This window comes from Vulpes vulpes, chromosome 15 (assembly GCF_048418805.1).
Source record: "Vulpes vulpes isolate BD-2025 chromosome 15, VulVul3, whole genome shotgun sequence".
NCBI classification, from domain to species: Eukaryota; Metazoa; Chordata; class Mammalia; order Carnivora; family Canidae; genus Vulpes; species Vulpes vulpes.
This window is the reverse complement of record NC_132794.1, coordinates 27,607,237-27,620,656: the sequence shown is the minus strand read 5'-3', so window position 1 is coordinate 27,620,656 and position 13,420 is coordinate 27,607,237.

The window sequence follows — 13,420 nt, the reverse complement described above, 5'->3', positions numbered from 1 at the left end:
TTCCCACAATGGGAGCCAGTTCAGCACCACAAAAGCAGCCATAATGTGGATTTTTACCTTGTGTTTTAGAGTAAGGACAGACCACAAGCTCTACAATACAGAAATATGTCCAGACGGGATCCACATTATTTATGCTAGATTGCACCATTAAAACAGGTCTTCAAAATAAGGTGGGTCAGTTCCAAGATCCATTTAAATGTTTATATATGTCTTGGACTTAATCCTTAAAATTGTACTTTCCCTGCTGGAAAATTAACTAATTAATTTAAAAGATCTCTCCTATCTTCCCCTATGATCTGCTGTTCCCAACCAACTATAAGTCTATGGTGGCATGTGGAGCACGGAAGTTTGAAAAACCTGAATCTTCTTGGTTCTGCTACTGTGTGATGGATGCCAAGTGTTTTAACCATTTTGTGACTCGCCTGCATCATGTATAAGTTGTAAGGATTTCTTCCAGATCTAAAATTCTGATATTCTAGCTCACTACATCCTGTGTAGGCATTTCCATCAATTCCACAAGCATTCGAATAGAATACAGATTTCTTGAAAAGAGAGATCATGTTCATCTTAGTCACCATCACATATGTAGGACTTGGCACTCAGTAGGTAGTCTTTAAATATGTGTTGGATGTTTGGAAACATAAAAATATTTCACATACATAATAAACAAAAATAAAAACCAAGGGTTTCAGAAAGAAACTCTGTATTGAGAACACTAGGGAAAAGCCAGAAGTATTTAATTTACAATTTACACATATTCTGAGAAAGATCTGATAGGGTTCAGGACATACTATCCCCAAATATGGCACCTTGCTCTATCGAATATCTTAAGCTGAAGGAGTCTGAGAAAATGGCAGAAGGAAGAAGGTCACTCTGACATGCCCCTGTCACCCTTCTTGCCTAAAATAGGTCATAAAACTCCCATGTGAAAGGTAATGTCCCTGTACCAGGAGAGGGAAGACATTTTTATCACCAGAAACAGGGAATTGGGGCCAAGAAATCTGTACAAACAAACTTGTTAATCTAACCTTTCTCTTCCTAGTTACTTCTTTGCCATTTACTACTCCTAGCACAAGCCCCTCTCTGTTCACAAATTTAGTGTTTATTTATCTAAAATATATAAAAGTTTTCTGCTCCAATCACTCCTTCAGCTTTTCATTCTTCTGTGAAGATTCCCATATACATATACACATTTAATAAAATCTGCATGCTTTTCTTGTTAAGCTGTCTCTGTCAGCTTAATTTTCAGACCCAGTCAGGGACTCTTGAGACGGTCAAGAAAAAACTTTTTCTTCCTACAGATCTAATAATGAGTCTTTCTTCTCAGAGATTTAACTCAAGAGCTTGCAAATGTCTTTGCTTCTCCTACAGTTTTTATTAAATTCATTAATTCATTATAATTCATTATAATAATTCATTATAGCCTGAGAGTTGCCAATAAATACATGCATAAGAAAAGTGCTATTACATCACTGTCCTTCCTCTTAAAGCCAAAGTTTACACAATACAATGGACAACTAGAAGGCTGTCTAGGTATATGCATTGTCTTTTCAACAAGCACCCATGTCTCACCGGTACTTATGCTTTGTAGGCAACTCACTCAAGTTGATTTGTCAACATTAAACTTGGACACACCCACACCCCCCCCACACACACACACTTTAACATTATTACCTTGAAGATCCAGGATGACTGATGATTGGATGCTAAGAAATCTTCAAAGTTGCTCTGCAAAGTTTCTAGGTCAAATCTGAACAACTACCACCTACTTTTTGGTGGATATTTTCCACCTGAAATTATGAATTTGAGTTCTTCTACTTCTCTCCACATTTTGTCTAAAAAAATTGCTATTGCCATTGAGAGCTGACTTAGGTTCAGTCAAATTAGTTTCAGGAAAATAGCAAAAGGGCTCAGGGGGTTTGTTTCATGCCATTGAATTTATGAATTGTTCCCTAATAAATAAAGTCTTAGGTATGTGAAGTTCCTCTACCTATTGATGAGGTACTTTTGATAGGATTAAATGAGAAGAATGGGATAAAAATCTTAAAAATGAATAAACATTGTTTAGTGATAAGATGTTTTCTGCTATGTTACAGTTTCATAGTTTCATACAGTTTCATAGTTTCATACAGTTTCATGTTAGATGAAATCTTTCCCATAACTGGTTGTTAAAGTTCCAGTCAATTGACTTGGATTAAAAACTAGAATTTTGTATTTAGTGATGTTTATTTTACTGTTAATGTGTATGTATTATCCTAAAACGACAGAACTTGATCACTTTCACTTAAATTCATTTGGAAATCTTGTTCCTGATTTTAAAATATATTTAGAAGAAGAAAATTTCTTCCACTTGAACTTCTGTTGCTACTTTCCTAATCCAAGCAAAACCCATCTGTTCTGGATTGCTGTAATAATCTCCTATCCCTTTTCCCTACTCCCACCCTTGATGATTTATTTATTTATTTTCACCAGAGCAGATCAGGTAATCTTGTTAAATGTAAGCCAGGCCGTGTTATAATTCTGCTCAAACCCTCTGATAGCTACTTGTTTCACCCACACAAAAAGGCAAAGTCTTTACCATAATCACATGATTCCATAAGATCCACCGTGTACACACACGCACAGGTGCAACCGTCTACCTTGCTCACTTCACACCAGCCACACTGGTCTCTTGCAGCTTTTTGGTCAGATTAGGCTTGCTCTTGCCTTCCAGTCTTCATACTGATTATACTCAATGTCTGAATTGTTATTCCCCCAAACCATATGATTAAATCTCTCACCTCCTGCAAGTCTGTGCTCAAATATCACTTTCTTAAGTTCCCACTACCCTATTTGAAACCTCATCTGATCCCTCAGTGTGGACTTCCTAGTCCACATATCCTGCTCTTTCTTTCCTCCATGACACATAGCACTTTCCAACTTGTATATATGGAAAAATGTGAGGCCATATTCAAATCAGAAAGACACAAGCGTATTTATTATAGCTATTGCTAGCCTTTTGTCTCCCCTCCCCTCCTAGAATGTAAACTCTGAGGGGGCACTTTTATATTTTATTTACACATTTGTAGCACATTTTGTAACACATTTGTTTCATGCACCATGTTTGGGATATGATAGGATTATCATAAATATTTGTTGAATGAATGAATGAATTTAAAATTCTCACCATTAATTAAATTTTTCTCAAAAAACAAAACTCCAGAGGTACATTGATGTCTGGTTTTGTCATTTAACAAGGTCAGGGCCCTATGTCTCTGAAGTTTCCTTGGTCTTTCCCTCATCTTGATTGTCTCATAGTTGTCATATGGCCGTTGCTATTCCAGGGATCTTATCTGTGGTCAAGGCATGAAGAATGAGACAGTAAAAAAGAGTATTTCTCCTCAAGAGAACAAAAACTTTCTTTCCCTTATCTCCCCTGTGTACTTTTTTTTTTTTTTTTTTTTAAGATTTTATCTATTCATTCATGAAGACACAGAGAGAGAGAGAGGCAGAGAGAGAAGCAGACTCCATGCAGGGAGCCTGACATGGGACTCGATCCTGGGTCTCCAGGATCATGCCCTAGGCCAAAGGCGGCACTAAACTGCTGAGCCACCAGGACTGCCCTCCCCTGTGGACTTCTACTAGCTTATATCTCACTGATCAGAACTAGGTCATAAGCTCAAGTACAGCAGTAGAGAACCTGAGAAAGGAGAACAGGGTTTCCATAATTGTTTAAGACCAATCATGAATCTCCAGCTTCTGATAAGAACCACGTGATCCATTCAGTTGTGTCTAAGGGGAAGGGATACTAGAGAGACAACTAAGAATTTGCCACAGTCAAGTTCACATGAAATCTGCAATCTACTTGCTAAGTCTAGAGTTAGCACAGAGAAGGAATGACACCATAAAAAAGAAGACACAAAGTGTTTATTTCATTGATGTTCAGGGGAATCAAACAATTTACCTGAGTTGGTAAATCAATAAAGGTATCATAGAGAGGGAGTTCTTGGAGTTTGTCCTTGGATAGGAGAATCCATGTCAGAAAGACATGAATTTGATAGTGGGAATAAAGTTGGGGCAAGAAAGTCAAAACATCAACTCCATCATAAACAGTGACAAAATTCAAACTATATTTACGTGTGTGTGTGTGATAAAGTAAAATTATGGCAAAGTTTTATGCCAGTTTTTACAGAAACGTGTGGCAAAAAAAGAAAAACCACAGAGAAAACAAACCATATGGTGCTTAACATCTCCTGAAAGACTTTGGGGGTTTTAGTAATATGGTTGAACACCAATGATCTAATTCAATGATTTCATTATAATCACAAAGAAACTGAGGCCCAGAGATGTTCACTGACTTCTCTAAGGTCACATGGTAGCTTTAATGACCAAGACAGGACTGCATCAAGATCTTCTATTACATCATTACATTTCCCAAATTTCATTTTAGCATGAATATCCTCCCTTGAAAAACATCACCAAATAGCAATTTATCATCAACAAATAACAAGATCCTATTATTCTCATCCTAGTCTGACTGTGGCCAGCTCTGCCTGAGTTGCTAGTAAATAACAAAAATTTGTTCAAGATTTGGATAGGCCATTGTAAAGAAGAGTGCTGAGACATGTATCAACAAACTCAGGGGGAAAATTGGATAAGAAAAGGTCAGTGTTTACACAACTGAGTGTAGCTTTCACTGTTGACTGGACATCTGTTAAATCTAAAGCTTTGTATTCCAGAAAAGTATTCAATTATCAAAAGGGCATTCACTCACCAGCTACACATTGTTAAGATTTTCTAATATTCAAAAATCATAAAGGTTACCATACTTAAAAAGATATTTTTGAATGTTACTGTTCCTTCACAGAAATTGATCCTCTTACTATTTATTCAACTACTCGTTCAGTTGAACTCACTGAGGAGAACTGTACTGCAAATATTTAAATGGCTTTTGTTAGAGACAGAGTGTATCAATCCCAATAGGCTGGGAGATCCATTGGCACAGACTGAAAACAAATATTCAGAATACAGAGCCCAGTTTTACATACAGGACATCAGCCTCAAGCGGTTCCATTATCAACAAGTCTAAGTGCTCATTGTTTGTGAATTCAAAACATGGAAAAATCTCATTTTAAACTTAACAACTACAAGAAAAAGTACAAAGAAGCTGGTGGGGGGATGGCGGTGGGCAGGGGAAAACCTTAAATCTGAAGTATTCGGAACAACCCAATTTTCCTTCTTGACCTCAGACACATGGTTGACTTTGGAAGCGACAATGACCTGCTTCTAGTTATTTGGAGTGTCAAGTGCCACCTGGTTTCGTGTCACTGAACACCTAACAAAGCACAGGAAAAGAAAGGCTAATGTATTGGGGGAAAGGCACATATCCAATTACATTCTGAAATCTCAATCTTTCTCAAACAAATGTAAATATTTAGATGCATTTGAGTCATTCATTTTGAAAACTCAACAGAGCCTTTCTTGTACAAGTGGGACGTATTAGGGCAACAATAACTCCTGCTTTGCTCAACTGATCTTTGAGATTGAACTGACCAAACTGCTCTTGCAGAAACCTCCCTTGCTTCCTTTCACCTAAGAGAATTAAAATGTCCCTGTTGGTTTCAGGGCAAGAGAAATCCTAGTAGAGGGAAAGAACCCAGAGAGGCAAGGCCTGACATAGTACCACATACTGACTGGTCTTATTTAAGTATGATGATAACCAGTAAAGTAGGTCACTGTCCAAACTGCTTCTCTACTTAGTGGTTTCTCAGTCCAACATAAAATGGCTCACCCCTACCACTCCTCTGACACTGTTGGCCAAGGTCACCAATGACCATCTAATGACTGAACACATGTGTAATTTTCAGGTCTCATTTTTCTTATCATCTAGGCCAGTAATTGGGCAGTGAGAATAGAGATCATCTTGGGTATAGGCAATAAGGGGAAATAGTAAAAACTTAAAAGTTTGTCATTTTTGATCATCACAATGCACCAGCAATTCCAAACAATGTTTTGTAGGATACTCCTTCCCAAAACTCTTTTGTTGATCTAAGTTCTATGCAACTGCTGTGGTTGCTGGTTCATTTTAATAATATATATTATTATCATACATGGATATTACAGTATAGTACATGTAGACTATAAATGTGTATATGTGCAAAATTAAAATAAGCACACTTTGATTAATTATCCTTTAACAAATATCATATTCAGGAGTCTGCAGCAGTTATACAGTTCACCTCAGACACATATGGACTTGGCTACATATATTTATTTCAAGAGTAAATCCATAATGATCCAGAATCGTCCAGGCTTGCTTCGGGCATGGTTTGTGTCTCTAGCCATACGGTATACATATTCCCATGTTTAATCAGTAGCTTCAAAATAAGCCATGACAACACAGGAATTGTAAAGACAGAGAAAAAGAAATTGAGTTATTTTAATTCTGTCATTTTATGTTACCACATGTTAGGAGTTTATTTGTATTTAAAATTGGAGGGCACTTGGCTGGCTCAGTTGATACAATAAGCAACTCTGGATCTGTCTTATGACTTTGAGGCCCACATTGGGTATAGAGATTATTTTAAAAAAATAAAATCTTTAAATAAATAAATAAAATTGAAAACATCAAAATAGTGTGTGAGCTTTGAAGTGTTACTTCCTTGGTAAGTACAAATTTTAATCTATATATGAAATAGTTACCTGAGGGTTTTTTTTTTTAGCTTTTAATTTTATTTATTCATTTATTATTTTAATTTTACTTTTACTTTTGTTTCTCAGTTTGAATAGTACCTTTAAAGTTAAAATTTAGTCTTCTAAAATTGTGCCCATTTTAAACTTAAAGCACAAATCAAGAAAATAAAGATGATTATGATCTTTCATAATGATGACTAAAAATAATTTCACCATAGGAAACAGGGACTCTGCTAGTATTAAATACACTGTGTACTGATCAAAGCAACATTCAGCATGGGTGACCATGGTATGCTTCTTTAAAGACTTTTTATTTGGTCTCCATGATACTTTCCCAGTTCTTCTCCTACCTAATAGTTTCTTTTGTAGGATTTCATCTTCTCATCCCTTAAAACGTATTTCTCAGGTTCTGCCCCAGGTGTTCATCACTTCTTAACCTACAAGGTTCCTTGGCATTCTCATTGGCACCAGTAGTTTCAGTTACCTACTGCATGCTAACAACTCCTAAATCCATACCTTTGGCCAGAATCTCTCTCCTGAAATAATTCATTTATCCAACTCTCTGCTGAACATCTTTCCTTGAATATAGCTTAGAAATCTCCAAAGCATTCGTCTGAAACTGAGCCCATTAACTTCACCTGCTGCTTGATGAAGTCTGGAAAACTGGGAATTGTCCTTGATTTAGCTTTCTCCTGTTTCACCCTCATGCCTATTCAATCACCAAGGTTGACAAATATCTCTCTCAAGTATCTCTTGATCATCCACGTATCTGCTTCCTCACCTAGGGCACCATCACTTCTCCCTGAAATAGCTCTGGCAGCCATCTTGTACATTGTAGACCCAGGGCTTTTACTTACGGGTAAATTGGATCACGTCAGTAACCTGGTTAACATACTTTAATAACCTCCACTGTCTTTATTTACAGGGTCCCTGTGGGGTCTCATTGCCCCTTCAGAGCTTCATCTCCTAGCTGCTGTGATCCTATTAAAGTATTTTAAAACATTTCAAGTTATCTCCTATGTCCAAGCCACTGCTCATGGTATTTCCATCCTCTAAGTTCCATGGAAAATGCTATTTCCTCTGCAAAGCCTTAGGACCAGTCAAGTAAGAGTCTGTGTTCCTTCTGCTCCCTATCAGGGATCCAAGTGGTGACTGCAGTTTGTCTCTCCTGTTAGTTTTTGAAATAATTAGACTTTAAATTCCTTAAGAGCAGACACAAGATCAATCTTATTCCTCATTGTGTTTCTAGAGCTTACACAATGATGTTAGAATGGGCACTAATAAATGTTTTGTTAAGTGAATAAATTTATGTATGAACCATTTTTCCCCTAACAAGAATTTCTCTATATCATGGATCATGGCTGCTTTGTCTATGGCTTACAGCACCAATTGTTCCATTTTGACTTATTTCATTCCTAGAAAACTTTTCCTATGCTTTATTATTTATAATCACATTAATGATTTATTTCAGAATATATTGTAGTATAAAAAATGATACATGCTAAATGAATTCTGGCAAGTTTTTTTTTCACCCTCAGGAAGGAAATGTGGATGATAAATACATTTAAAATCCACCATGTGGGGATGGAATACAAGGCTTCTGGCCAATTTTAGAATTGTCCTTTCAATTTTAAATTCACGTACCAACAGAGATGATCATATTAAGCCTCTCTTGGTTGCTAGCTTCAAGGGAGAATGTGTAGAGAGAATCTTTTCTGACTTCAAATGAAGAGATATACAAAAAACTACCAAAGTCAAGGCACTTCATAAAGAAAAAAGATGATGCTTTCATCACCGTGGAGGCTCAACTGAAGTCTAATGCCAAGGAAGAAGAGAGGGGCCTCATCCTATTCCCTAGCCAGCACAACCTTCCCTTCACGTTTATATCAACAGCAGTGGCTGCCTCCTGGTCTGGTGTTTACATAAAGATGAGAGGCCCCTGGATACTCTGGCTCCATGCTGGCCCAAGGCTGAGCTGGCAGCAGCAGGTACCAGGCACCTGGACAGGGCTCCCCACGGGCCATCAGGGGTTCTAATCAGCTTCTCTTAGCCGGCAGATTTTGAACAGTGGGTATGTTCCAAATGTGTCAGGGCATATTTTTCAAACATCACTGCGGATTCATTTGTTATGTCTTGCCTTTTTTTAGACCTTGACAATAAAGGGACATTTTTAACCAAGGAAGGGAAAGAGAAGCTAGTGCACATTGATGTTTTATGACATGCTAGGATCCACAGTGAGATTAACCTATTTCTTTGAGATCTTTGGGGCCCTATTATCTGTGACTCCTTGTTATTTTCCTTTCCACGACTGCAATTATATCTCCAAAGGGGGAGGATTCAAACTACACTTTCATGTTTATGTGCTCTGAATTCTGACATATTTCAAAGTGTGTACCTCAAGGTGGACTTTGAGAAAACACAGGGCTCTGTACTCTGCTCCAGGTATGTGTGTGTGTGTGTGTGTGTGTGATTTAGAATATAAATACCTCAAGCACGAGAATCTTATCTTTGCTTTATTACTCTCCACAGGACGGTAAACACTTGATAGTTAACAAATTTTCACACACACACATAAAAAAGACAAAGATCTCTAATGTAGTTTGTGCATGTTTGCTGGAACCTGGGAAGATATTTGCGGAACATGAAACTGGATTCCTTTGTATTTCATTCATTTCTTATGCAGGGGTGGTTGATATCTAAATTTCTTAGGGCTGCTGTGAAAGATCCCCACAGACGTGGTGACTCCAAACAACTGTAACTTATTCCCTCACTGTCTGGAGACTGGAAGTTCGAAATCAGTTTCACTCACTGAGCCAAAATTAAAGTGTTAGTGGGACCACAATCCCTTCAGAGGTTCTAGTGAACAATCTGTTCCTCGCTTCTTCCAGCTCCCAGCGGCTGCTGGCATGCCTTGGTTTGTGGCTACGTCACGCATTTCTGACTCCATGGTTCATACTGCCTTCTTTTCTTCTGTCTGTGTCGAATGTCTCCTCTGCTTCTCACCCGTAAGAACTCTTACGATTGTATTCCATACCCATCTGGATAATCTGCAATAATCTTCTCATTTCTAAATCCTTAACTTAATCACAAGGAGTTTCTGTAAGGAAGAAGAGAAACTTCTGGGGATGGACAGGTAAAGGAGTACCCAGTTCCAGGAGCTTTCATAACTAAAGGATTTTCATAAAGTGGGTGCTGGTAAGTCCAAAATTGTCAGCAAATCCTGAAAGCAAACAAAAAAGGTATCTATTTCACTTAGGGATTCAAGAGCAATCACATGAACTTGCAATGACCTAAACCAAAACTTTTTTTGAGTTGAAATTTACTTCCAGATGTGTTTAGGTTCAAAAGAAATATTCCATTTTGGAAAGAGAAAAAAGCTCTCATCATACAAACAAACTGAAAAGTAAAATTAAAAATTTTTAAAAAGGGGCACCTACGTGGCTATTAGAGTTGTGAGTTCACACCTTGCATTGGACTCCACACTGGGCATGGAGCCTACTTAAAAAAATAAATAAAAATATATAAACTGAAATAATAAGATATATCAATGTATATGAGTAGACAGTTATGTGATACCACAAGTGAACAGCTCTCTATTGCTACACTAAGCCTAGGTGAAAAGAACTCATCCTCATTCATGTTGAGTCCTAGGATGTGGGCAGTGCCAACTCTATCAGTCATGCTCAGGCTCCTGCTGCCTTCCTTACAGTTAGCCTATAGAATTTTGTGTTACAAAGTGAGTGCTTTTCTTTGGATTAGTAAATATTATTTGAGCCCTTAGGGCCAGTTAATTTTAGCTTCTAGCCTATTGCCTATAGTCTAGAGAGGGAAAGTAAACATTTTTCTTTTTTTCCTTTAAGATTTTATTTACTTATTCATGAGAGACAGAGAGAGAGAGAGAGAGAGAGAGAGAGAGAGAGTGACACAGGCAGAGGGAGAAGCAGGCTCCATGCAGGGAGCCTGATGTGAGACTCAATTCTAGATCCCGGGATCATGCCCTGGGCTGAAAGCAGACGCTCAACTGCTGAGCCACCCAGGCATCCTGGAAAGTAAATATTAAAATAAAATAGAATTAAATTTAGTGATCAGAAGATTATTGTGCTATGCTCACACAAATTGAAAAATACAAGTTGATATTGTTGAATGCTCATCAATATTTCTGATTCTTCTTCTAGGTTCAGGATGCAACTATATTTCCTACACCGCTAAAGTTAAGCTGACCAAAGCTTTGTTTCATGTAACGTGAGGTGTCAGTGCTCAGTTCACCATGTTCTTTACCCTCTGCCATGGCAACCAGTGACCTTTCCAGATAGTGGAGACTCCACCACCTTGGGCCCCAGAGTAAGCATCACCACAAACAAAGCCTTGTGCCAACTCAAGTCAGACATGTATCAAGAATATGAAATAAACTTCTGTGGGTTTTAGTCACTGAGAGTTTAAGTTGTATGATACTACAGCATGACTCAGCCTGTCCAACTGATACATCCAATGAAACTGATGGGATTGGCATTGATGGTTAAGCACTTTTGGAGCACAGGAATGGTGGGAAATTTGAATTATCAGAAGATGAGCTCTACCTCTGAAAACACATACCAAAAACAAAAGAGAGAACTTACGCACACACAAAACCTATGCACTGATGTTTATAGTAGCTTTATTCACAATTGTTAAGACTTTGGAAGCACTCAAGATGCTCTTTGGTAGGTGACTGGATAAACCACTGGTGATACATACATATAACAGAATATCATTCAGTGATAAAAAGAAATGAGCTATCAAGTTGCAAAAAACATAACAGAAACTTAAATGCATATGGCTAAGTGAAAGAAGCCAATCCAAAAAGGCTATATATTGGATAATTTCAATTTACAACATTCTGGAAAAGGCAAAACTATGAAGACAGAAAGTAATCAGTGGTTTCTAGAGGCTGGGGAGGAGATGAGATAGAAGCAAAGGTGGATGAGAGGGGTGAATAGGTGGAGCATAGTGAATTTTTAAGACAGTGAAACTATTCTGTATGTTACTATTATACTGGGTACATGTCATTATACATTTATCAAAATCCATAGAAGGTGTAATAAAAAGAGTGAACACCAATGCAAACTATAAACTGTAATTAATAATATATCAATATTAGTTCATCAGTTATAAAAATAAAAATATACCACACTAATGCATACTAATAATAAAGGAAACTGAGTGAGGGAGTGGTAGTATGTTAGTAAGGGGAAATTTTGTACTTTCTGCTCAGTTCTGTAAACCTGCAACTATTAAAAAAATTAAGTTAAAAAAAGAAAGAACAATTAAGAATACATTTACTGAGCTAAATTTCAAAGAGCCATTTAAATTATTTTAAGTTGTAATGTAAATGTAAGTGTTGGCAGATTGTTGCATTGAGGTTGGTCTGGTGGACTTGATTATGGAACATTTCATGGGCAAGAAAAGTTATGAATCTGAATATTGTCCTGTCAGGATAAAAAAAATGTTGGAGAAAAGAGAATAGATTTGGGTAAATTATGGTTAATGAGAATGAAGAAAAGGTTCTTTCCAAACAGCATGTGACAGAAATGGATAGAAATATGGATAGAAATAATGCTGTAGCAGAATGTTGTTGCTTAAGCAGGTGACTCTGGAGGAATGCAGTTTGCAGTTTTGAATAATTTTGTGATTAGAAATAAGATAGGTAGAAATAAGACAATTCCCTTTGAAAATGGAAGCACAAAGAGCTCTACAAACCAACTCCCCAGCAAAATAATATAACTGATGAATTTTGTGGGTTTTTTTTTTAAACACTCCAAAAATTTTCCTAAAGGCAGTGAGCAAATGAAGAAGATATGTATGCAAGAAAATGTCTGTTAAATCTTGGTAAGAACGATAAGAGTCGGGATCCCTGGGTGGTGCAGCGGTTTGGCGCCTGCCTTTGGCCCAGGGCGTGATCCTGGAGACCCGGGATCGAATCCCACATCGGGCTCCCGGTGCATGGAGCCTGCTTCTCCCTCTGCCTGTGTCTCTGCCTCTCTCTCTCTCTCTCTCTGTGCGACTATCATAAATAAATAAAAATTAAAAAAAAAAAAAAGAACGATGAGAGTCTATGGCATTTGAGCCATGACCTTCTCCTTTTCCTCTGCCACAGTCTAATGTCTCAGAAACCCCACTCAAGTTTGGTGTGGCTGAGAAGAGGAAGATCCTCTCCCCAGCTCCTAGTTAAAAGTGTATCTCCTTGGAAGGGCCAAGTCACCTACATTTCTCATCTGCAATGCTCTGTGTTTCAGAGGCAAAATTTCAGGCAAGTGCCAAAAGTCAAGGGCTGTCTTCTCCCTCACTGCTTCCACTGTAAGGGCGGACAGTCTACCCTCAGTGTGTCAGATTTGGAATGGTTGGCTTTGGTTGCCCTAACCCCAGCTCACTCATAGGGTAGAGGTTTCCCACCAGAAATGGTGACCTGAGAACACCAGGGGCTATCCTCTCCATTTACCACCCTGCTTCTAAAGCAGGAGTGTTAACTGAGAGAAGCAGGCCACTATCTCCGCCCCAGGAATGAAATGGCAAGCCATAAGGACAGAGGCTTCTGAAAGTCTCCTTTCATTTAGAACAGAGTTGAGAAAGTTCAAGCCTAATGAGAATCTTGGTGGTAAGCAATTGATTGAAGGCTGGTAGCTCCATGAGAACAAGAAGCTAAGCCATAGGACAGCTGTTTACCAGACAGAACCAGGGAAAGAGACTGCTATGAAGCCCGCCTGGGAACAGA